This window comes from Diospyros lotus, unplaced genomic scaffold (genome assembly GCF_014633365.1).
Source record: "Diospyros lotus cultivar Yz01 unplaced genomic scaffold, ASM1463336v1 superscaf2, whole genome shotgun sequence".
NCBI classification, from domain to species: domain Eukaryota; kingdom Viridiplantae; phylum Streptophyta; class Magnoliopsida; order Ericales; family Ebenaceae; genus Diospyros; species Diospyros lotus.
This window is the reverse complement of record NW_026267105.1, coordinates 798,100-824,089: the sequence shown is the minus strand read 5'-3', so window position 1 is coordinate 824,089 and position 25,990 is coordinate 798,100. Positions and strand designations below refer to the sequence as shown.

Genomic DNA, 25,990 nt, shown 5'->3' with positions numbered 1-25,990 from the left:
ACTTAAGTTGCTGCAATTTCATATCGAGTGTTATATATTTTAAATATCTTTTGGAGGTTTAATATGGAAGCAATGGTGATTACATCAGCTCACGATCAACTTAAATGGAAGGTGGACAAAGTATCATTATAATAACCATCCATCATGCGAAAAATGCTCACCAAAGATTAATTTTTCGATCCAAGTAAATGCACCACTTTCTGTAGTTTTTGAAAAGTTTCTTCATCACTTCATTCAACGCATATTCATCCAACTAGGCAAAAAAGTAAGCTGACATCCTACAAAGAAGACATTATCTAATATATATTAGTTCTCCAAATTCTCAAAGTCAAACTTCTAGCCATTCTAATACAGAATTTAACCAAAAAACTTTTTCAGATTCCTAAAACAAAGGACAAGCCCTTATGCAAATTCACTATATTAGAATGGCTAAAAGTTTTACTATTAGAATGGCTAAAAAACTTTTCCACATTCCTAAAGTAAAGGACAAGCCCACAGGCCAATTTTAACCATTAACATATGGGCGCTGAAGAGGTACAATAGACCAGAAGCTGATAGCAACTATTTTCAAAACCCATTTAGCTAAATTGAAGGTTCCTACCAAATTAATCATGTTTCTATAAGGCAATAAACAGGCTTAAGTAATGGTCGGAATGAGTTTCTGAACATTGTGAATGATCTATGATACTACTACACATTCAATTAGTGCATTGCATTTCTGTTCAAAAAAAAATTATAACCAACTCCTCTCTCAACTCAACATCACACCAAAATTTAGATCCTTAGTTTAAAACTTAAAGCACCTACATGAATATAAAAAAGTTGTACACTAGTAGCCTACCATGAGTGAGTAGGATAATAGCAAGAGAGCATGCTAAGAAAACAAATAAGAAAATTTTGCCTACCTAATAGCTTAATCTTTTAGATGGGAGGGTCCCCTACTCAGAAGTAGAATTTTCTGATTCCTCAAATCTGTTATTTATATTATTGGGTTTCCTTGCAATACTAGTAGCATTTTCCTTGCTCCATATGCATAAGAGACTTACATAGATACATACACAGAAATGCAAATCAATGATACATGCAATATGTAAAAAAGTCACGCATGATTCCAGACTTCCCAAATAGCATTTCGAATACTGGAAATATGAAATTAACGCAAGGAGTGTAAATTTGAAAGAAACTATCAATCAGCAAAAATAGACTTAAATGGTTAAAAAAAAAAGACATCAAAATTCATTCTCAAAAATAGCAATTAATCGTCAAAATTCGGCCTCCAATTCAATCCCCCATCTAAATCACCACACATCAACAGCCAAACAATGAAAAGTGCATACACTCTGCCACAACAAAAGTTCAGTTAAATTTTCGATCACTTTCAAAGAGTAATATATTCCTCCCAAAAGTAAAAATTAACTAAACTTTTGGTTAGACAAGCAACAAAATCACTTGCAAATGCTAATTAATGCATGTCCAAAACAAGCAAAATGTACCAATTAAAAGGTCATAAACATTCAGTAAAAGAAGAAAAGACAATAAATATTAATGAGAAAGAATAACATACAGAGATAAGCGCCCCTCGGGTAGGCTTTACAACTTTGGCAACTCGGAGGATGGGAGCAATCACTACAAAAGACAAGGGCACCACCTTACCATTGAGAATTCATTCCCCCAGAATGCCAACAGTTTAAGACTACATGATTCGCCGCTGGGTCTGCGACGACAGCTTATAGAACCCTCCTCCCAACATTTCTATTCTGCTCTCTCTCTCTCTCTCAAAACCCTAAAGAAAACAGCTATAAAAAATCAAATGCATTCCCCCATATTACCATTCCCCCACCATCATTTATCAAATCGTCCCGCATATCACCATCCTACAACTCCCACTTAATTTCTATATAATCTTTGCTTTTTCATCCAAAACTTTCAATAATAAGTAGTAAAAGCATAACAAAAGAGCTTGAAAAATCCTTGTATGCCCAAGCTATGTTTGGATATGGTGGATCTTTACTTCTCTGTTATATAAAAAAGGGAGGGAATATTACTTTTTGGTTTTTTTTTTTATGCTATTATTTTGCTTCTTCATCCCGTATAAGAAGAAATAGACCCATGTAAAGTAATTTCTGTCATTGTACTTCCTGTTGTATAGTTGGCAACCTGCAATTTGTCAACAAAAAGATAAAGGTAACTTAAGCTGCTGCAATTTCATATTAGGTGTTATTTGTTTTCAAAATCTTTTAGGGGTTCTATAGGGACGCAATGGTGATTATCTCAGCTCACAATTAGCTTAAATGGCAAGTGGAGAAAGTATCATTATAATAACCTTCCATCATGAGAAAAAGTCTTACCAAAGATTGCTTCTCCGATCCAAGTAAATGCACCATTTTCTATAGTTTTTGAAAAGTTTCTTCAACACTTCATTCAACGAACATTCATCCAACTAAGCAAAAAAGTAAGCTGACATCCTCAAACAGAAGACATTATCTAATAGCCCTTAGCCAAATTGGCATTCTCCAAATTCTAAGAGTCAAACTTTTCAACTAAAAAACTTTTCCAGATTCCTAAAACAAAGGACAAGCACTTAGGCAAATTGACTATATTAGAATGGCTAAAAGTTTTACGCTTAGAATGGCTAAAAAACTATTCCAGATTCCTAAAGCAAAGGATAAGCCCTCATCCAATTTTAACGATTAATATACGAGCTCTTAGGAGGTACAATAGGCCAGAAGCTGATAGCAACTATTTTCAAAGCCCAAAGAGCTTCCCATCTTAGCAAAATTGCAGGTTCCTAACAGATCAATCATGATATAGGATACTACTAAAGATTCAATTAGCGCGTAGCATTTCTGTTCAGAAATAAATTATAAACAACTCCTCTCTAAACTCAACATCACATCAAAACCTAAATCCATAGTTTAAAACTTAAGCACCTACATGAATATAAAAAATTTGTAAACGTGTAGCCTCCCAAGAATGAAAGCAGGATAATAGCCGAGAAAGCATGCTAAGAAAACAAATAAGAAAAATTTGCCCACCAAATAGCTTAATCTTTTAGATGAGAGGGTGCCTACTCAGAAGCAGAATTTTGTGATTCCTCAAGTCTGTTATTTATATTATTGGGTTTCCTTGCAATACTAGTAGCATTTTCCTTGCTCAATATGCATAAAAGACATACATACATATATGCACAAGAATGCAAATCAATGATATAGGCAATATGTAAAAATGTCACGCATGATTCCAGACTTGCTTAATAGCATTTCTAATATCGGAAATATGATATTAACGTGAGTTTAAATTTGAAGGAGACAATCAATCAGCAAGAACAAACTTAAATGGTTCAAAAGCAAAAGACATCTGAATTCATTCTAAAAAATTTGGCCTCCAATTCAATACACCATCTAAATCACCATGCATCAGCAGCCAGACAATGAAAAGTGCATACACTCAGCCGCACAACCAAACTTCAGTCACACTTTTGATCTCCTTCTCATAGTAACATATTCCTCCCGAAAGTGAAAATGAACTAAACTTTTGGTTAGACAAGCAAGAAAATCACTTGCAAATGCTAATGAATGCTTGTCCAAAACTAGAAAAATGTGGCACTTACAACGCTGTAAGCATTAAGCAAATGAAGAATAAACAGTGAATAATAATGAGAAAGAACTTACAAACTTAAGCGACCCTTGGGTAGGCTTTTTCGAACTTAATTGGCAACTCGGAGAATGGGAGCAATCACTACAAAAGACAAGGGCATCACCTCACTATCGAGCATTAATTCCCCAGAATGCTAGCAATCTAAGACCGCATTATCCACATTATCCCACGTATAGCAATTTTCGTCGCTGTGCTTCTTCTTGTATGGTTGGCAACCTACAGTTTGTCAACAAAGATAACGGTAACTTAGGTTGTTGTAATTTCATATCAGGTGTTATATATCTTCAATATCTTTTAGGGCTTTTATATGGATGCAATGATTATTACATCAGCTCCCAATGAGCTTTAGTGGCAGGTGGAGAAAGTATCATTATAATAACCATCCATCATGAGAAAAAGGCTCACCAAATATTACTTTTTCGATCCAAGTAATTGCACCATTTTCTGTAGTTTTTGAAAAGTTTCTTCATCACTTCATTCAATGCACGTTCATCCACCAAAGAAAAAAAGTAAGCTGACACCCTCAAACAGAAGCTATTATCTGATATATATCAGTTCTCCAAATTCTAAGAGTCAAACTTTTAGCCATTCTAACACAAAATTTCAACAAAAAAACTTTTTCAGATTCCTAAAGCAAAGGACAAACCCTTGTGCAAATTCACTATATTAGAATGGCTAAAGGTTTTACTCTTAGAATGGCTAAAAAACTTTTTCAGATTCCTAAAGTAAAGGACAAGCCCTCAGGCTAACTTTAACCATTAATATATAGGCTCTCAGGAGATACAATAGACCGGAAGCTGATAGCAACTACTTTCAAAGCCCAAAGAGTTTCCCATCTTAGCTAAATTTAAGGTTCCCAACAGACCAACCATGTTTCTATAGGGCAATAAACCAGGTTAAGAAATGGTATGACATCTACCTAGTGTTTACCTAGGGTTTGAATTGGCAGCTAGAAAGATTCAATAGAGCTAAGTCCAAGAACAAAGGGAATTTAGGGGAAGATTGATCAAAAATGGGGAAGCATTTAGAGAGAAATGAGGGATAGTAGTAGAGAGAAACAAGAGGGAGATTGGAGAGAATTCTAGAGAGAGAAATGAGAATTTCATTCAATCAATTCAAGAATAAAAATCCGGATGTAGCTTATATATATAGCCTAACAACCTCCCACTTGAACCCATGTGCAAAGTAACAAAAAGCTCAACTGCCTATTAGCTAAAGACAAAGCCCTATAACAGAAAATACAAAAGGAAATGTAAATTTGACTATTGTATCTACTAATCTATCTTTGGGAAATCCTTAGGGTCATGATATGGTAGGACTGAGTTTCTAGACATTGTGAATGATCTAGGATCTTACTACAGATTCAATTAGTGCAATGCATTTCTGTTCAAAAATAAATTATAATCAACTCCTCTCTCAACTCAACATCACATCAAAATCTAGAACCTTAGTTTAAAACATTAGCACCTACATGAATATAAAAAACTTGTACACGTATAGCCTACCATGAATGAAAACAGGATAATAGCAAAGAGAGCATGCCAAACAAACAAATAAGAAAATTTTGCCCACCTAATAGCTTAATCTTTTAGATGGGAGGGTCCCCTACTTAGAGGTGGAATTTTCTGATTCCTCAAGTCTGTTATTTATATTATTGGGTTTCCTTGCAATACTAATAGCAATTTCCTTGCCCCATATGCACAACAGACTTACATAGATACATGCATAGAAATGCAAGTCAATTTACGTAAAGCATTATTCCGGACTTCCTTAATAGCATTTCGTACACCAAAAATATTAAATTTACGTAAGGAGTTTAAATTTCAAGGAAATTATCAATCAGCAAAAACAGACTTAAATAGTTCAAAATCAAAAGACATCAGAATTCATTCTCAGAAATAGCAATTAGTCATGAAAATTTGGCTTCCAATTCAATCAACCATCTAAATCACCACGCACCATAAGCCAAACAATGAAAAGTGCAAACACTCTGCCCCACAACTAAAGTTCATTTACATTTTCGATCACTTTCTCAGAGTAATATATTCCTCCGAAAAGTGAAAATTAACTTAACTTTTGGTTACACAAGCAACAAAATCACTTGCAAATGCGAATTAATGCATGTATAAAACAAGCAAAATGTACCAATTAAAAGGCCGTAAACATTCAGCAAAAGAAGCAAACACCGTAAATATTAATGAGAAAGAAGAACTTACAGAGATAAGCGACCTTGGGGTAGGCTTTTTCAACATAATTGGCAACTCGGAGAATGGGAGCAATTACCACAAAAGACAAGGGCACCACCTTACTATCGAGTATTGATTCCCCTAGAATGCCAGCAATCTGAGATCACATGATCCATCGCTGCGTCTACGACAGTTACTGATTGAACCCTCAACTCGAAATTTCTGTTCACCTCTCCCTCTCTCTCTCCTCCCCCCTCTCTCTCTCTCTAAAAACCCTAAAGAAAACAATTATAAAAAATCAAACGCATTCCCCAATATTACTATTCTACCACCATCATTTATCAAATCATCCCACATATCACTATCTTGCCACTCCCACTTAATTTCTATATAATCTTTTCTTTTTCCTCCTAAACTTTCAATAATAAGTAATAAAACAATAACACAAGAAATTCAAAAATCATTATTCACATGGTATCCTTGTATGCCTAAGCTATGTCTGGATATGGTGGATCTTTTCTTCTCTTTTATAAAAAGAGAGGATATATAACCATTTTTTTTTTTTTTGGATGCTATTATTGTGCTTCTTCATCCTATATAAGAAGAAATAGACGCAGATAACAACTATTTTAACCATTAACATATGGGCTCTCAAGAGGTACAATAGACCGGAAGCAGATAACAACTATTTTCAAATCCCAAAGACTTTCCCATTTAGCTAAATTGAAGGTTCCCACCAGATTAATCATGTTTCTATAAGGCAATAAACCAGGTTAAGCAATAGTAGAATTGAGTTTCTGAACATTGTGAATGATCTAGGATACTACTACACATTCAATTAGTGCATTGCATTTCTGTTCAAAAATAAATTATAACCAACTCCTCTCTCAACTCAACATCACACCAAAACCTAGATCCTTAGTTTAAAACTTAAGCACCTACATGAATATAAAAAATTTGTACACGTGTAGCCTACCATGAATGAAAGTAGGATAACACCCAAGAGAGCATGCTAAGAAAACAAATAAGAAAATTTTGCCAACCTAATAGCTTAATCTTTTAGATGGCAGGGTCCCTACTCAGAAGTAGAATTTTTTGAACCCTCAAGTCTGTTATTTATATTATTGGGTTTCCTTACAATACTAGTAGCATTTTCCTCGCTCCATATGCATAAGAGACTTACATAGATACATGCATAGAAATGTAAATAAATGATATATGCATTATGTAAAAATGTCACGCAAGATTCCAGACTTCCCAAATAGCATTTCGGATACTAGAAGTATGAAATTTACACAAGGAGTTTAAATTTGAAGGAAACTATCAATCAGCAAAAACAGATTTAAATGGTTCAAAAGCAAAAGACATCAGAATTCACTCGCAAAAATAGCAATTAATCGTGAAAATTCGGCCTCCAATTCAATCCACCATCTAAACCATCACGCATCAGCAGGCAAATAATGAAAAGTGCATACACTCTGCCGCACAACCAAAGTTCAGTTACATTTTCGATCACTTTAACAGAGTAATATATTCCTCCCGAAAGTAAAAATTAACTAAACTTTTGGTTAGACAATCAACAAAATCACTTGCAAATGCTAATTAATGCATGTCCAAAACAAGCAAAATGTACCAATTAAAAGGCCGTAAACATTCAACAAAAGAAGAAAAGACAATAAATATTAATGAGAAAGAACAACATATAGAAATAAGCGACCCTCGGGTAGGCTTTTCAACTTTGGCAACTCGGAGAATGGGAGCAATCACTACAAAAGACAAGGGCACCACCTCACTATCGAGTATTCTCTCTCTCTCTCTCTCTCTCTCTCAAAACCATAAAGAAAAACACTATAAAAAATCAAATGCATTCCCCTATATTACCATTCCCCCACCATCATTTATCAAATCGTCCCGCAAATCACTGGCCACTTAATTTCTATATAATCTTTGTTTTTTCCTCATAAACTTTCAATAATTAGTACAAAAAGCTTGAAAAATCACTATTCACATGGTACCCTTGTATGCCTAAGCTATGTTTGGATATGGTGGAATTTTTCTTCTCTATTATAAAAAAAGGGAGGGTATATAACATTTTTGTTTTTTTTTTTATGCTATTATTTTGCTTCTTCATCCAATATAAGAAGAAATAGACCCAAGGATAGTAATTTTCATTTTCGTCATTGTACTTCCTACTGTGTAGTAGGCAACCTGCAGTTTGTCAGAAGAAAGATAAAGGTAACTTAGGCTACTGCAATTTCATATAAGGTGTTATTTATTTTCAAAATCTTTAAGGGGTTCTATTGGGACGCATTGGTGATTACATCATCTCATAATTAGCTTAAACGACAGGTTGAGAAAGTATCATTATAATAACCTTCCATCATGAGAAAAAGTCTTACCAAAGATTGCTTCTTCGATCCAAGTAAATGCACCATTTTCTGTAGTTTTTGAAAAGTTTCTTCATCACTTCATTCAACGAATATTCATCTAACTAAGCAAAAAAGTAAGCTGACATCCTCAAACAGAAAACATTATTTGATAGCCCTTTAGGCAGATTGACATTCTCCAAATTCTAAGAGTCAAACTTTTCAACCAAAAAACTTTTCCAGATTCCTAAAGCAAAGGGCAAGCACTTAGGAAGGTTGACAATATTAGAATGGCTAAAAGTTTTACGCTTCAAATGGCTAAAAAGCTATTCTAGATTCCTAAAGCAAAGGACAAGCCCTCGGGCAAATTTTAATGATTAATATACGGGCTCTCATGACGTACAATAGGCCTGAAAACTAATAGCAACTATTTTCAAAGACTAAAGGGTTTCCCATCTTAGCAAAATTGCAGGTTCCTAACAGATCAATCATGATATAGGATACTTCTAAAGATTCAATTAGCGCGTAGCATTTCTGTTCAGAAATAAATTATAAACAACTCCTCTCTAAACTCAACATCACATCAAAACCTAAATCCTTAGTTTAAAACTCAAGCACCTACATGAATATAAAAAATTTGTACACGTGTAGCCTCCCAAGAATGAAAGCAGGATAATAGCCGAGAAAGCATGCTAAGAAAACAAATAAGAAAATTTTTCCCACCTAATAACTTAATCTTTTAGATGAGAGGGTCCCTACTCAGAAGTAGAATTTTCTGATTCCTCAAGTCTGTTATTTATATTATTCGATTTCCTTGCAATACTAGTAGCATTTTCCTTACTCAATATGCATAAAAGACTTACATACATATATGCACACAAATGCAAATCAATGATATATGCAATATGTAAAATGTCACGCATGATTGTAGACTTCCCTAATAGCATTTCTAATATCAGAAATATGAAATTAACGTGAGTTTAAATTTGAAGGAGACAATTAAACAGCAAGAACAAACTTAAATCGTTCAAAAGCAAAAGACATCTGAATTCATTCTCAAAAATAGCAATTAGTCCTGAAAATTCGGCCGCCAATTCTATCCACCATCTAAATCACCATGCATCAGCAGTGACAGCAACCAGACAATGAAAAGTGCATACACTCAGCCGCACAACCAAAGTTTAGTCATACTTTTGATCACTTTCTCATAGTAATATATTCCTCCCGAAAGTGAAAATTAACTAAACTTTTGGTTAAACAAGCAAGAAAATCACTTGCAAATGCTAATGAATGCTTGTCAAAAACTAGAAAAATGTGGCAATTAAAACGCCGTCAGCATTCAGCAAATGAAGAATAAACCATGAATAATAATGAGAAATAAGAACTTACGGTCATAAGCGACCCTTGGGTAGGCTTTTTCGACTTAATTGGCAACTCCGAGAATGGGAGCAATCACTATAAAAGACAAGGGCACCACCTCACTATCGAGCATTAATTCCCCCAAAGTGCCAGCAATCTGAGATCGCATTATCCATCGTCGCGTCTGCAACGACGGCTGATCGAACCCTCCTCCCGACATCTCTGTTCTCCTCTCTCTCTCCCTCTCTAAAAACCCTAAAGAAAACAGCAGTAAAAAATCAAATGCATTCCCCTCTATTACCAATCTACCACCATCATTTATTAAATTGTCCTGCATTTCACCATCCTACCACTCCCACTTAATTTCTATATAAGATTTGCTTTTTCCTCCTAAACTTTCAATAATAAGTAGTAAAAGCATAACAAAAGAGCTTCAAAAATCATTATTCACATGGTACCCTTAGATGCCTAAGCTATGTTCAGATATGGTGGCTCTTTCCTTCTCTGATATAAAAAGGCAGGGTATATATTTTTTTTTATTTTTTTTTCTCTGGATGCTATTATTTTGCTTCTTCATCCCATATAAGAAAAAATGGACCCACGTATAGTAATTTCCGTCGTGCTTCTTGTTGTATGGTTGGCAACCTACAATTTGTCAACAAAAAGATAACAGTAACTTAGGTTGCTCTAATTTCGTATCAGGTGTTATATATTTTCAAAATCTTTTAGGGCTTTTATATGGATGCAATGATTATTACATCAGCTTCCAAAAAGCTTAAGTGGCAGGTGGAGAAAGTACCATTATAATAACCATCCATCATGAGAAAAAGGCTCACCAAATATTAGGCTGCGTTCTCTTTGTTTTTCAATTTTCAGTTTTGAGTTTTGAATTCATTTTCAATTTTCTAGTTTGGTAGTCTGTTTTTAGAAAATTGAAAACGTGTTCTCTTTGTCATTTTGAAAAACTATTTTTCAAAACAAAAAATTAGAAAACGCGTTCTCTTTGAAATTTTGAAAATATTTTTATAATGATATTTTATTTAATAAATTTGATTATTAAGTAAATTATAAATATTTAATATTAATATATTATTAAAAATAAATATATTAAAGTTAATGAATTTTGTAATATTTTTTCCCATTACAATAATAAAATATGAATAAATAAATAAATAAATGTGTTTTGAGTTTAGAGTTTGTTTTGGATGAAAACACTCAAAACAACTTTTTGCTGTTTTGAGTTTTCATTACAAATTTTTTTTTGTTTTCAAAAATGCATTTTAAAAACTGCAAAAAGAACGCGTTTTCATTATTTTAGAAAACTGAAAACTAAAAATGACTTGAAAACAGTAAAGAGAACGCAATCTTACTTTTTCGATCCAAGTAAATGCACAATTTTCTGTAGTTTTTGAAAAGTTTCTTCATTACTTCATTCAATGCACGTTCATCCACCTAAGTAAAAAAGTAGGCTGACACCCTCAAACAGAAGTTATTATTCTATATATATCAGTTCTCCAAATTCTAAGAGTCAAACTTTTAGCCATTCTAATACAAAATTTCAACAAAAAAACTTTTCCAGATTCCTAAAACAAAGGACATGCCCTTATGCAGATTCACTATATTAGAATGGCTAAAAGTTTTACTCTTAGAATGGCTAAAAAACGTTTCCAGATTCCTAAGGCAAATGACAAGCCCTCAGGGCCAATCTTAACCATTAATATATGGGCTCTCAGGAGATACAATAGACCAGAAGCTGATAGCAACTACTTTCAAAGCCCAAAGGGTTTCCAATCTTAGCTAAATTGAAGGTTCCCAACAGATCAACCATATTTCTATAGGGCAATAAACCAGATTAAGCAATGGTATGACATGTGGTTTGAATTGGCAGCCAAAAAGATCTGATAGAGCTAAGTCCAAGAACAGAGAGAATTTAGGGGAAGATTGGTCAGAAATGGGGAAGGATTTAGAGAAAAATGAGGGAGAGTAGCAAAGAAACGAGAGGGAGATTAGAGAGAATTCCAGAGAGAGAAATGAGAATTTCATTCAATCAATTCAAGAATAAAAATCCCCCATCCTCAGCTCTAGTTTATATATATAGCCTAACAATCTCCCACTTGAACCCATGTGCAAAGTAACAAAAAGCTCAACTGCCTATTAACTAAAGACAAAGCCTTATAATAGAAAATACAAAAAGAAATGTAAACTCCGACTATTGAATTTACTAATCTATCCTTGGGAAATCCTTAGGGTCATGATATGGTATGACTGAGTTTTTCGAAGTTGTGAATGATCTAGAAATGTAAACTCCAACTATTGAATTTACTAATTTATCCTTGGGAAATCCTTAGGGTCATGATATGGTATGACTAAGTTTTTCGACATTGTGAATGATCTAGGATACTACTACACATTCAATTAGTGCATTGCATTTCTGTTCAGAAATAAATTATAACCAACTCCTCTCTCAACTCAACATCACATCAAAACCTAGATCCTTAGTTTAAAACATTAGCACCTACATGAATATAAAAAACTTGTACACGTGTAGCCTACCATGAATGAAAACAAGATAATAGCCAAGAGAGCATGCTAAACAAACAAATAAGAAAATTTTGCCCACCTAATAGTTTAATCTTTTAGATGGGAGGGTCCCCTACTTAGAAGTGGAATTTTCTGATTCCTAAAGTCTGTTATTTATATTATTAGGTTTCCTTGCAATACTAGTAGCATTTTCCCTGCTCCATATGCATAAAAGACTTACATAGATACATGCACAGAAATGCAAATAAATGATATATGCAATATGTAAAAATGTCACGCATGATTCCAGACTTCCCAAATAGCATTCTGGATACTGGAAATATGAAATTTACGCAAGGTGTTTAGATTTGAAGGAAACTATCAATAGCAAAAACAAATTTAAATGGTTCAAAAACAAAAGACATCAAAATTCATTCTCAAAAATAGCAATTAATCGTGAAAATTCGGCCTCCAATTCAATCCACCATCTAAATCACCACGCATCAGCAGCCAAATAATGAAAAGTGCAAACACTCTGTCCCACAACCAAAGTTCAGTTACATTTTCGATCACTTTCTTAGAGTAATATATTCCTCCGAAAAGTGAAAATTAACTTAACTTTTGGTTACACAAGCAACAAAATCACTTGCAAATACGAATTAATGCATGTCCAAAACAAGCAAAATGTACCAATTAAAAGGCCGTAAACATTTAGCAAAAGAAGCAAACACCATAAATATTAATGAGAAAGAAGAACTTGCAGAGATAAGCAACCCTGGGGTAGGCTTTTTCAACATAATTGGCAACTCGGGGAACGGGAGCAATCACCACAAAAGACAAGGGCACCACCTTACTATCGAGTATTAATTCCCCTAGAATGCCAGCAGTCTGAGATCGCATGATCCGTCACTGCGTCTGCGATAGCTGCTGATCGAACCCTCAACTCAACATTTTTGTTCACCGCTCCCCCCCCCCCCCCTCTCTCTAAAAACCTTAAAGACAACGGTTATAAAAAATCAAATTCATTCCCCAATATTACTATTCTACCACCATCATTTATCAAATCGTCTGGCATATCACTATCCTGCTACTCCCACTTAATTTCTATATAATCTTTTCTTTTTCCTCCTAAGCTTTCACTAATAAGTAGTAAAACAATAACACAAGAGCTTCAAAAATCATTGTTCACATGGTATCCTTGTATGCCTAAGCTATGTTTGGATATGGTGGATCTTTTCTTCTCTTTTATAAAAAGGGAGGGTATATATATATATATATTTTTGGATGCTAGCTGTATGGTAGGCAACCTGTAGTTTGTTAACAAAAAGATAATGGTAACTTAGGCTGCTACAATTTCATATCAAGTGTTATATATTTTCAATATCTTTTAGGGGTTTTATATGGAAGCAATGGTGATTACATCAGCTCATAATTAGCTTAAATGGTAAGTGGAGAAAGTATCATTATAATAACCTTCCATCATGAGAAAAAGCCTCAAAGATTACTTTTACGATCCAAGTAAACGCACCATTTCCTATAGTTCTTGAAAAGTTTCTTCATCACTTCATTCAACACACGTTCATCCAACTAAGCAAAAAAGTAAGCTGACATTCTCAAACAAAAGACATTATATGATATATATCAATCCTCCAAATTTGAAGAGTCAAACTTTTAGCCATTCTAATACAGAATTTCAACCAAAAAAAAATTCCAGATTCCCAAAGCAAAAGACAAGCCCTTACGCAAATTCACTATATTAGAATGGCTAAAAGTTTTACTCTTAGAATGGCTAAAAAACTTTTCCAGATTCCTAAAACAAAGGACAATCCCTCAGGCCAAGTTTAACCATTAACATACGGGCTCTAAGGAGGTACAATAGGCCGGAAGCAGATAGCAACTATTTTCAAAGCGCAAACGATTTCCCATCTTAGCTAAATTTCAAGTTCCCAACAAATCAATCATGTTTTTGTAGGACAATAAACAAGGTTAAGTAATGGTAGGACTGAGTTTCTGAACAATGTGAATGATCTAAGATACTACCAAAAATTCAATTAGTGCGTAGTATTTTTGTTCAGAAATAAATTATAAACAACTCCTCTCTAAACTAAACATGACATCAAAACCTAAATTGTTAGTTTAAACCATAAGTACCTACATGAATATAAAAAACTTATACGTGTAGCCTCCCATGAATGAAAGCAAGATAATAGCCGAGAAAGCATGCTACGAAAACGAATAAGAAAATTTTGCCCACCTAATAGCTTAATCTTTTAGATGGGAGGGTCCCCTACTCAGAAGTGGAATTTTCTGATTCCTCAAGTCTGTTATTTATATTATTGGGTTTCCTTGCAATATTAGTAGCATTTTCCTTGCTCAATGTGCATAAAAGACTTACATGCATACATGCACAGAAATGCAAATCAATGATATATGCAATATGTAAAAATGTCACGCATGATTCCAGATTTCCATAATAGCATTTCCAATACCAAAAATATGAAATTAACCTGAGTTTAAATTTGAAGGAGACTATCAATCAGCAATAACAAACTTAAATGGTTCAAAAGCAAAAGGCATCATAATTCATTCTCATAAATAGCAATTAGTCCTGAAAATTTGGCCTCCAATTCAATCCATCATCTAACCCACCACACATCAGCAGCTAGACAATGTAAAGTACATACACTGAGCCACACAGCCAAAGTTCAGTCACACTTTCGATAACTTTCTCAGAGTAATATATTCCTCCCCAAAGCAAAAATTAACTAAACTTTTGGTTAGACAAACAAGAAAATCACTTGCAAATGCTAATGAACGCTTGTCCAAAACTAGCAAAACGTGGCAATTAGAAAGTCGTAAACATTTAGCAAAAGAAGAAAACATCATAAATAATAATGAGAAAGAAGAACTTACGGAGATAAGCGCGACCCTGGGTTGGCTTTTTCAACTTCATTGGCAATTCAGAGAATGGGAGCAATCTCTAGAAAAGACGAGGTCACCACCTCACTATCGAGTATTGATTCTCCAGCTTGGCAACAGTCTGAGACCTCAAGATTTGTCGTTGCGTCTGTGACGGTGGCTGATCGAACCCTCCACTCGACTTTTTTGTTCTCCTCTCTCTGTCTCTGTCTCTGTCTTTATCCCTCTCTTTCTCTCTCTCTCTAAAAACCCTAAAGAAAACAATTCTAAAAAATCAAATGCATTCCCACATATCACCATTCTGCCAGCATCATTTATCAAATCATCCCCCATATTACCATCCTGTCACTCCCACTTAATTTCTATATAACCTTTGTTTTTTTCTCCTAAACTTTCAATAATAAGTAGTAAAAGCATAACAAAAGAGCATGAAAAATCATTATTCACATGGTACCCTTGAATGCCTAAGCTATGTTTGGATATGTGGATCTTTTTTTCATTGTTATTAAAAGGGAGGGTATATAATTTTTTTTGTTTTTTGTTTTTTTGGATGCTATTATTTTGCTTCGTAGCCCCATATAAGAAGAAATAGACCCATCTATAGTAATTTCTGTCGTTGTACTTCCTGGTATATGGTTGGCAACCTACAGTTTGTAAACAAAAAGATAATAGTAACTTAGGTTGTTGCAGTTTCATATCAAGTGTTATATATTTTCAATATCTTTTAGGGGTTTTATATGGATGCAATGGTGATTACATCAGCTCATAATGAGCTTGAGCTTAAATGGCAGGGAGAGAAAGTATCATTATAATAACCATCCATCATGAGAAAAACCTCACCAAAGATTACTTTTTCGATCCAAGTAATTGCAACATTTTCTGTAGTTTTTGAAAAGTTTCTCCATCACTTCATTCGATGCACGTTCATCCAACTAAGCAAAAAAGTAAACTAACATCCTCAAACAAAAGACATTATATGATATATATTGATAAATAAAATAAGTATGAGATATTAGTGTAATTAACTCTAAATGCTTGTATGTGTATATATACTCTTGTAATGTACACTTGGAGAAATACATAGATTATTTTATTCACATAACATGGTATCAGAGCCACAAATCCTAACCAAACCCTAAACCCAGCTGCCGCCACCGACCGACACTGCTGTCACCTCCACCGATGGGACGATCGTCTCTGAGATCGCGTGGCCAGATCTCGCGCCACCCAAATCATGTCGTCGCCCAGATCCGTCATCGCACGACCCAGATCGCGCCCAGATCTTGCGGCCTCTTCTTCTTCAGGCCGACCGCCCCCAACTCTCGCGACGATTTCTCTGATCTCTGATCATCGTCGCCTCGCCGATCCAGATCCGACCATCCTCTTCCTGATCAACCCTAGATCTGACCGTCGATCTTCAAATTAGGCTACTCCCGCCTAGATCCAACCACCGTTGTTCTAAATATATTCCAAATCTGTTCCTCCTTCTCTTGAATCGTGCGACCCTACCTACTCCAGATCTATTGTTCTTTCCGCATCATGTCTTTATCTCTAGCACTTTTCATCCACAAGCCGTTCCACCATGTCCACACCTATAACCATTCCCCATTTTTCGGGCACACCAGTTATTACCACGGAGAAGTTGAGTGGACAGAATTATTCCACTTGGTCATCTGCAGTTGAAATTTGGTTTCTTAGACATAGCCTTGAGGATCATTTATCAAAGACTATTTCAACTGTTCCTGATGGAGATTAACCTCTTTGGCAGAAGGTGGATGCACAGTTACTGAGTTTACTGTAGCAGACTATTGAGCCAACTTGATGCCGATATTTTGACCTCTTCGGGAGTGTAGTTCCCTATGAACTCAGGTTCATGAGTTGTATACGAGTGACATCACTCGTATTTATGATGTGATTGGTGCTTTGTTCCATCTACGACAAGCTGATTTGGATATGACCACGTATTTGGGTAAGCTCCCAGCTTTTATTACCGATTTTAACGAGTTGATGCCTTTTGATACAGATATCAAGAAACAACAGCAACAGCGTAATCACATGTTTACTGTCCTCTGTCTTCATGGAATTCGACCGAAGCTCGAATCCGTTAAGACATAGATTCTCGACAGTGCTTATCTCCCTCCTTTGACAGAGGTATTTGCCAGGCTACTTAGAGCCTCTTCTGTTACTGTTGATCGTGGCCTGTTCCTACCTGGAGATCACTCTGCCATTGTTACGACCCCGACTGATCGTGGTCATCGTTACGATCGTCGGGGTGGTGGCCGTCCTCAGCTCCAGTGCTCCTATTGTAATTGTCTTGGTTGCACTAGAGAGACCTGCTATCGCCTACATGGTCGTCCACCTCAGGCAGCCAGTACTACTAACATGGTTGTTGGTATTACAGAGGGTCAAGCATCTATCACACCTAGTGATTTCTCACTAGTGACTATCTCCAAGGGAAGTATGCCTTCAGTTCCCGGCAGCACCACAGGCTGCTTAACCTGTCACGTCCCTTGCTGACACCAGTAACCCTACTGCCTGCTTTACTAAGTCCTCATCTTGTATTGGCCCATGGAATTTCGACTCTGGTGCCACTAATCACATGTCTAGTAATCGTTCTCTACTATCTCATATTCAATCTCTGCAGTCTCTACCTCCTGTTACATTGGTTGATGGCTCTCAAGCCTCAGTCACAGGTACTGGCACAATGTTCCTTAATTTGTTCCTTTAATTTGTCATCTGTTTTCTACTTACCACAATGTTCCTTTAATTTGTTCTCTATCAGTCAACTTACTCGTAATCTTAATTGCTCTATAACTTTTTTGTCTAATTCTATTCTTGTTCAGAATTGAAGGACTGGACGGACGATTGGCACGGGGTTCAAAGAACTTATAGAGATAAACGACCCTGGGGTAGGCTTTTTCCACTTAATTGGAAACTCGGAGAATGGGAGCAATCACTACAAAAGACAAGGGCACCACCTCACTATCGAGTTTTGATTCCCCCAGAATGCCAGAAGTATGAGACCACATGATCCGCCGCTGCGTCTGCAACGACGACTAATCGAACCCTCATCCCGACATTTATGTTCTCCTCTCCCTCTCTCTCTCTCAAAACCCTAAAGAAAACAGCTTTAAAAAATCAAATGCATTCCCCCATATTAACATTCTGCCACCCTCATTTATCAAATCGTCCTCATATTACCATCCTGCCACACCCACTTAATTTCAATATTATCTTTGCTTTTTCCACTTAAACTTTCAATAATAAGTAGTAAAAGCATTACAAAAGTGCTTGAAAAAACATTGTTCACAAGGTATCCTTCTATGCCTAAGCTATGTTTGGATATGGTGGATGTTTTCTTCTCTGTTATAAAAAGGAGGGTATATAACCTTTTTTTTTGGGGGGGGGGGGGATACTATTATTCTGCTTCATCACCCCATATAAGAAGAAATAAGCCCATGTATAGTAATTTCCGTTGTTGTATAGTTGGCAACCAACAGTTGTTCAACAAAAAGATAAAAGTAACTTAGGCTAAGGCAATTTTATATCAGGTGCTATATATTTTTAATATCTTTTAAGGTTATATATGGATGCAATAGTGATTACATCAGCTCACAATGAGCATAAATGATAGGTGGAGAAAGTATCATTATAATAGCCATCTATCATGAGAAAAAGCCGCACCAAAGATTACTTTTCCGATCCAAGTACTTGCACCATTTTCTGTGGTTTTTGAAAAGTTTAATCATCATTTCATTCAATGCACCTTCATTCAGCTAAGCAAAAAAGTCAGCTGACGTGCAAAAACAGAAGACATTATCTAATACATATCAGTCCTCCAAATTCAAAGAGTCAAACTTTTAGCCATTCTAATACAAAATTTCAACCAAAAAACTTTTGCACATTCCTAAAGCAAAGGACAAGCCCTTGGGTAGATTCACTACTTAAATAAGGCAAATTTTAACCACTAATATAGAGGCTCTCAGAAGGTACACTGGACCGAATGCTGATAGCAACTATTTTCAATGCTCAATGAGTTTCCCATCTTAGCTAAATTGAAGGTTCCCAACAGATCAATCATGTTTCTATAGCGCAATAAACCAGGTTAAGTAATGGTAGGATTGAGTTTTTGAACATTGTGAATGATCTGGGATACTACTATAGATTCAATTAGGGCGTTGCATTTCTGTTCAAAAATAAATTATAAGCAACTCCTTCTCTAAACTCAACATGACATCAAAACCTAGATCCTTAGTTTAAAACTTAAGCACCTACATGAATATAAAAACCTTGTACACATGCAACCTACCATGAATGAAAGCAAGATAATATCCAAGAGAACATGCCAAGAAAACAAATAAGAAAATTTTGTCCACCTAATAGCTTAATCTTTTAGATTGTTGGGTCCCTTACTCAGAAGTGGAATTTTCTGATTCCTCAAGTCTGTTATTTATATTTTCCTTGCCCCATATGCATAAAAAACTTACATACATACATACATGCACAAAAAATGCAAATGAATGATATATGCAATATGTAAAAATGTCACGTAGTATTCCAGACTTCCTCAATAGCATTTCAGATACCGGAAATATGAAATTTATGTAAGGAGTTTAAATTTGAAAGAAACTATAAATCAGCAAGAACATACTTAAATGGTTCAAAAGCAAAAGATATCAAAATTCATTCTCAGAAATAGAAATTAGTCCTGAAAATTCGCCCTCTAATTGAATCCACCATCTAAATCACCACGCATTAGCAGCCTATCAATGATAAGTGCATAAACTCAGCCGCACAACCAAAGTTTAGTTGCATTTTCAATCAATTTCTCAAAGTAATCTAATCCCCCCAAAAGTTAAAATTAACTAAACTTTTGGTTAGACAGGCAAGAAAATCACTTGTGAATGCTAATGAATGCTTGTCCAAAACCAAAATGTGGCAATTAAAAGGTCGTAAACATTCAGGAAAGGAAGAAAAGACCTTGAATAATAATCAGAGAGAAGAACTTACAAAGATAAGCGACCCTGCGTACACTTTTTCTACTTCGTTGGCAACTTAGAGAATGGGAGTAATCTCTACAACAGACGAAGGCACCATCTCACTATCAAATATTGATTCCTCAAGATCGCCAGCAGTCTGAGACTGCATGATCCACTGTTGTGTCTGCAACGGCAGCTAATCGAACCCTCCTCCCGACATTTCTGTTCTCCTCTCTCTCTCTCTCTCTCTCTCTCTCTCTCTCCTCTTAAAAACCCTAAAGAAAACAGCTACAAAAGATCAAATGCATCCACACATATTACCATTCTGCCACCCTCATTTATCAAATCTTCTCCCACATTACCATCTTGCCACTCCCACTTAATTTCAATATTTGCTTTGCTTTTTCCTCCTTAAATTTCAATAATAAGTACTAAAAGCATTATGAAATAGCATGAAAAATCATTATTTACATGGTATCCTTGGATGCCTAAGTTATGTTTGGATATGGCGGATCTTTTCTTCTCAGTTACAAAAGAGAGGGTATATAATTTTTTTTTTTTTTTTTTTTTGGAAACTATTATTTTGCTTCTTCACACCATATCTGTTGTTGTATTTCCTGCTGTATGGTTGGTAACCTACAATTTGTTAACAAAAAGATATAGGTAACTTTGGTTGCTGCAATTTCATATCAGGTGTCTGAAAAGCTTTCTATATGAAATCCCATACATTTTCAATATTTTTTAGGGGTTTTATATGGATGCAATGGTCAGTACATCAGCTCACAATGAGCTTAAATGGTATAATATCCCACATCGAGCGATAGGAAGGACTAGAGCAACTTACCCTGATGGGCTTACATGAACTTCCCAGGGGGTCACCCATCCTTGAGCTTTCTAGCTCAAGCATGCTTAACCCGGGAGTTCTTTGCCTACATTCAGCCCAAAAGGTTTCCACCTAGTGTTGTTTCCTTCTTTACTTATCCTCGATATATACTACCATTCTCTAGGCTCTCAGGGCATTACATTCTCCCCCCCTTGAGCACATGACATCCTCGTCATGCGACCTTACAACCGGTCCCAGATCTCCCCCCTTTACATGGCCGATGTGGGATTCGCCTAAGATGCCTACACAAGTAGGCATGTGACTCAACTGGTTGATAGCGTGCATGCGCACGTGGAGGGGCTGGAATCGATTCCCTGTAACATCCCGCATCGAGCGATAGGAAGGACCAGAACAACTTATCCTGATAGGCCTACATGAACTTCCCAGGAGGTCACCCATCCTTGAGCTTTCCCAACTCAATCACGCTTAACCTAAGAGTTCTTTACTTACATTCAGCTCAAAAGGTATCCAACTGGTGTTGTTTCCTTCCTTACTTATCCTCGATATGTACTACCCTTCTCTGGGCTCTCGGGGTATTACATTCTCCCCTCCTTGAGCACATGACATCCTCGTCATGTGACCTTACAACCGGTCCCAGATCTCCCCCATTTGCATGGCCGATGTGGGATTCGCCTAAGGTGCCTACACGCACCCCCCTTAGGGACTCAGCGTCCTCGCTGAGATTTGCTCCACCACCGCGCTAAGAGGCTCGAGGGTCGGCTCTGATACCACCTGTAATATCCCGCATCGAGCGATAGGAAGGACCATAACAACTTACCCTGATGGGCCTACATGAACTGCCTAGGGGGTAACCCATCCTTGAGCTTTCTCAGCTCAAGCACGCTTAACCTGGGAGTTTTTTGCCTACATTCAGTCCAAAAAGTATCCAGTTGGTATTGTTTCCTTCCTTACTTATCCTCGATATATACTACCCTTCTCTGGGCCCTCGGGGTATTACAAATGGCAAGTGGAGAAAGTATCATTATAATAACCATCCATCATGACAAATATCCTGAACAAAGATTACTTTTCTGATCCAAGTACTTGCACCATTTTGTCACAGCCTAAGCCTGATAATTGTCTCCCTTCCTATTCGATGTGAATGGGAAGGCGTTCCCAAAGGAAAAGAGCACTGAACAAAGAGTGAGAGAGAGAGAAAGAGAGAGTTGAGAGAGAAAAGTGACAACGATAGAGAGGATGAAATCTTCAGAAATTCTTCATTGATCCTCAAGGAATCGTTTAGGAAACGATTTATACAATCTGCCAAGGCTGATTATTACAGCGTGGCAGTTGTAACCATCTGCTGCCAGCTATATCCACATACACGTGGATTCCCTACACTAACAAACTCTAAGCATAAATGAAATTAAGCAGTAAAAGAAACAAAGAAATTGAAAATTCCCCCTAGGGTCAAGTTCATCGCATGACACATTTTCTATAGTTTTTGAAAAGTTTCTTCATCACTTCATTCAATGTAAGTTCATCCAACTAAGCAAAAAAGTAAATTGACATCCTACAACATGTCACGCCTCTACCGTGAATTTGGTACACTCCTGATCCAGGATGGATCCTATGTTTTCGGTAAGAACCAAATAGGACAGAGCAAGGAAGAAGGAGAATGGGAAGGAAGAAGGAGAAAGAGAAAGAGAGCGAGTAAGAAAAGGAAGAGAAGTTTTTGATATTCAATTCAATGATAATTCCCAAGCATAGCTTAGGAGAATATATATATCTATTAAGGTGTATGTGCTATCATAGCAAATCCATTCCCCATTCAGTTATAACCAACCTTTTGTCTTATTCTAGCCCCTCCACGTGGGGAATCTTACTACCTTACTTGGCTACTACTAATACAGAAATTACAGCAATAGGAGAACGAAAATTAAACTAATAAAGGAATTACAACAGTAAAAGAAAATCAAAATTTTTGGTATTCTAATTCACTGGTCGAATGAGCCCTATGTGACAAAACAGAAGACATTATCTGATATATATCAGTCCTCCAAAATCTATGAGTCACACTTTTAGCCATTCTAATACAAAATTACAACCACAACTTTTCCACAATCCTAAAGCAAAGGACAAGCCCTTAGGCAGATTCACTGCTTAAATCAGGCCAATTTTAACCATTAATATAAAAGCTCTCGAGAGGTACAATGGACCGGATGCTGATAGCAACTATTTTCAATGCCCTAAGAGATTCCCATCTTAGCTAAATTGCAGGTTCCCAACAGATCAATCAAGTTTCTATAGGGCAATAAACAAAGTTAAGCAACGGTAGGACTGAGTTTCTAAACATTGCGAATGATCTAGGATACTAAAAAAGATTCAATTAATGCTTTACATTTCTATTCAGTAATAAATTATAAGCAACTCCTCTCTCAACTCAACAAGACATCAAAACCTAGATCCTTGGTTTAAAACTTAAATCACCTACAAGAATATAAAAAACTTGTACATGTGTAGCCTACCATGAATGAAAGTAGGATAATAGACGAGAGAACATGCTAAGAAAAAAAATAAGAAACTTTTCCCCACCTAATAGCTTATTCTTTTAGATGGGTGGGTCCCTGATAGGCCCCCGGTCCATTGGACCTACCAAAGGCAGCCCAAGGGACAGGGGCAAGGAGGTAAAATGGGTGGAGGATAGTAGGGGAAATAGCTGGTTTGTTGTAACAAACCAGCATCTGCTGCCAGAGGCAGCTATGCTAAGTAGGATGGGGTATAAATAAGAGAAAGAGAGTGAGAGAGGTGTGGAATTTTGTAGAAGGTTGTTAGAGAGTTGGGGCCTCTCGAATGCCCTATTGTTCTTCTTTTTTTTAGCAAGCTGTGTAAAAAACTTCAATAACAGTCCCCTACTTAGAAGTGGAATTTTCTAATTCTGCAAGTCTGTTATTTGCATTACTAGGCTTCCTTGCAATACTAGTAGCATTTTCCTAGCTCCATATGCATAAAAAACTTACATACGTGCACAAAAATGCAAATTAATGATATATGCAGTATGTAAAAATGTCACGCATTATTCCAGACTTCCCTAATGGCATTTCAAATACCGAAAATATGAAATTGATATAAGGAGTTTAAATTTGAAAGAAACTATCAATCAGCAAGAACATACATAAATGGTTCGAAAGCAAAAGACATCAGAATTCATTCTCAGAAATAGCAACTAGTCCTCAAATTTCGCCCTCCAATTCAATCCACCATCTAAATCACCACGCATCAATAGTCAGACGATGAAAAGTGCATACACTCAGCCACACAACCAAAGTTTAGTTACATTTTCGATCACTTTCTCAGAGTAATCTAATCCTCCCGAAAGTGAAAATTAACTGAACTTTTGGTTAGACAAGCAAGAAAAATCACTTGCAAAAGCTTGTCCAAAACTATAAAAAAGTGGCAATTTAAAGGCAGTAAACATTGAGCAAAAATAGAAAAGACCGTGAATAATTATGAGAAAGAAGAACTTACAGAGATAAGCGACCCTGGGTTGCCTTTTTCAATTTCATTGGCAACTCAGAAAATGGGAGCAATCGCTACAAGATACAAGGGCACCTCCTCACTACCAAATATCGATTCCACAAGATTACCAGCACTCTAAGACCGCAAGATCCACCGATGCGTCTGCAACGACCGCTGCTCGAACCCTTCTCTCGACATTTCAGTTCTCCTCTCTCTCTCGCTCTCTTTAAAACCCTAAAGAAAATGATTATAAAAAATCAAATGCATTCCCCCATATTACCATTCTGCCACCCACATTTATCAAATCTTCCCCCATATTACCATCCTGCCACTCCCACTTAATTTTGATATTAGCTATGCTTTTTCCTCCTTAAATTTCAATAATAAGTAGTAAAAGCATTATAAAAGAGCTTGAAAATTCATTATTCACATGGTATCCTTGGATGCCTAAGCTATGTTTGGATATGGTGGATCTTTTCTTTTCTTTTATAAAAAGGGAGGGTATATAATTTTTTTTGTTTTGGATACTATTATTTTTCTTATACTTAATTTATAAAAATAATTAAGGTAAAGGATTAAATTACTCGTTGCATTTTAAAAAATATTAACATCAGCTATTGCATTTTTAAAGATCGGTCACATTTAGCTATTACAAAAATGATGTTTGATAACAATACTAAGTTAGCCACTATATTTTAACTCGTGAATCAAATTAATTATTATATTTTAAAAACTTATAAATAAATTATTATATTTTCTAACGTCAAATAAATTTTTAAATTAGTATTTTTCTAATATCTAATCAGATTTGTTAGGCACTGATAATCTGAATTAAAATGTCATTTAAAATGATGTGTTTGGACAACATAAAAAAAAGAACCTTCTATACACAATAAAATTTAACTTTTTACCATACAAAAGAAAGATAAGAGTTAGAATTTATATCAAAATTACCTTTTGCTAAAGTGAACTTGGCTTCTTCTGGTAGGACTATTTTCTTTACATATTTTGCTTTTGTGTTTCGCCTATATTTTGTTTAGAAGCATAATTAATTTTATTTTATAATTTATTATTGCATAAGTTATATTCCGATTCGTTGTAGTTGGATTATTTATAAGGAGACCCTTAGTGATTTAAAAGTGTCATTAGAGGTTTTTATATCTTACTTTTTTTACTCGAACATCTCATCTAAAAACATGTTTAAATCTTCATTACATTTAAATCCTTATTAATTTGATTAATGTATCAAACAATGAAAGTAGATAAATAAAGTAGTCACAAATATTTTAAGGAATTGACAAAATACTTAAGTTGCCAGTAAGAAGAAACCAGAAAAAATATTGAACAGACAATGAAACTAGATAAATAAAGTAGTCCCAAAAAGTGTAAGGAATTGAGAGTACATACCTTGTTTTTTTTCCTATTACTCATCAACAAATGTGGGAGAAAGTGGAACAGGAACAACACACAGCAACCACTGGCATTGGACTTCAGAGCTGTTCCAATAGTTTCAAAGAAATAAGAGGTAAAATCTAAGAAAGAAAAAAGAAAGTTGACAATTCACAAAAAATAGAACCATGTATTACATAAAAAAGTTGCTGAAAACATCACGGGCCTATCAGCAGTAAGGATAAGGAGACTACAGCAGGCCTAACAAATGTT

The 25,990-nt window shown here is 35.7% G+C and overlaps 1 protein-coding gene and 2 long non-coding RNA genes across 3 annotated transcripts in view; 1 reads left to right on the top strand and 2 right to left on the bottom strand.

The window, feature by feature from the left end:
• The window catches only part of LOC127793307 (uncharacterized), a 63,293-nt gene that overhangs the window by 19,370 nt on the left and 17,933 nt on the right, over positions 1-25,990 (bottom strand). The window lies entirely within an intron of this gene.
• Positions 863-12,461, top strand: LOC127793309 (uncharacterized). The gene is made up of 3 exons (XR_008021300.1): positions 863-948; positions 5,273-5,315; positions 12,275-12,461. It is a non-coding gene; the product is annotated as an uncharacterized LOC127793309 (long non-coding RNA).
• LOC127793308 (uncharacterized) lies at positions 11,947-24,325 on the bottom strand. The gene is made up of 3 exons (XR_008021299.1): positions 23,300-24,325; positions 19,251-19,278; positions 11,947-12,055 (listed from the first exon to the last, which is right to left on the bottom strand). It is a non-coding gene; the product is annotated as an uncharacterized LOC127793308 (long non-coding RNA).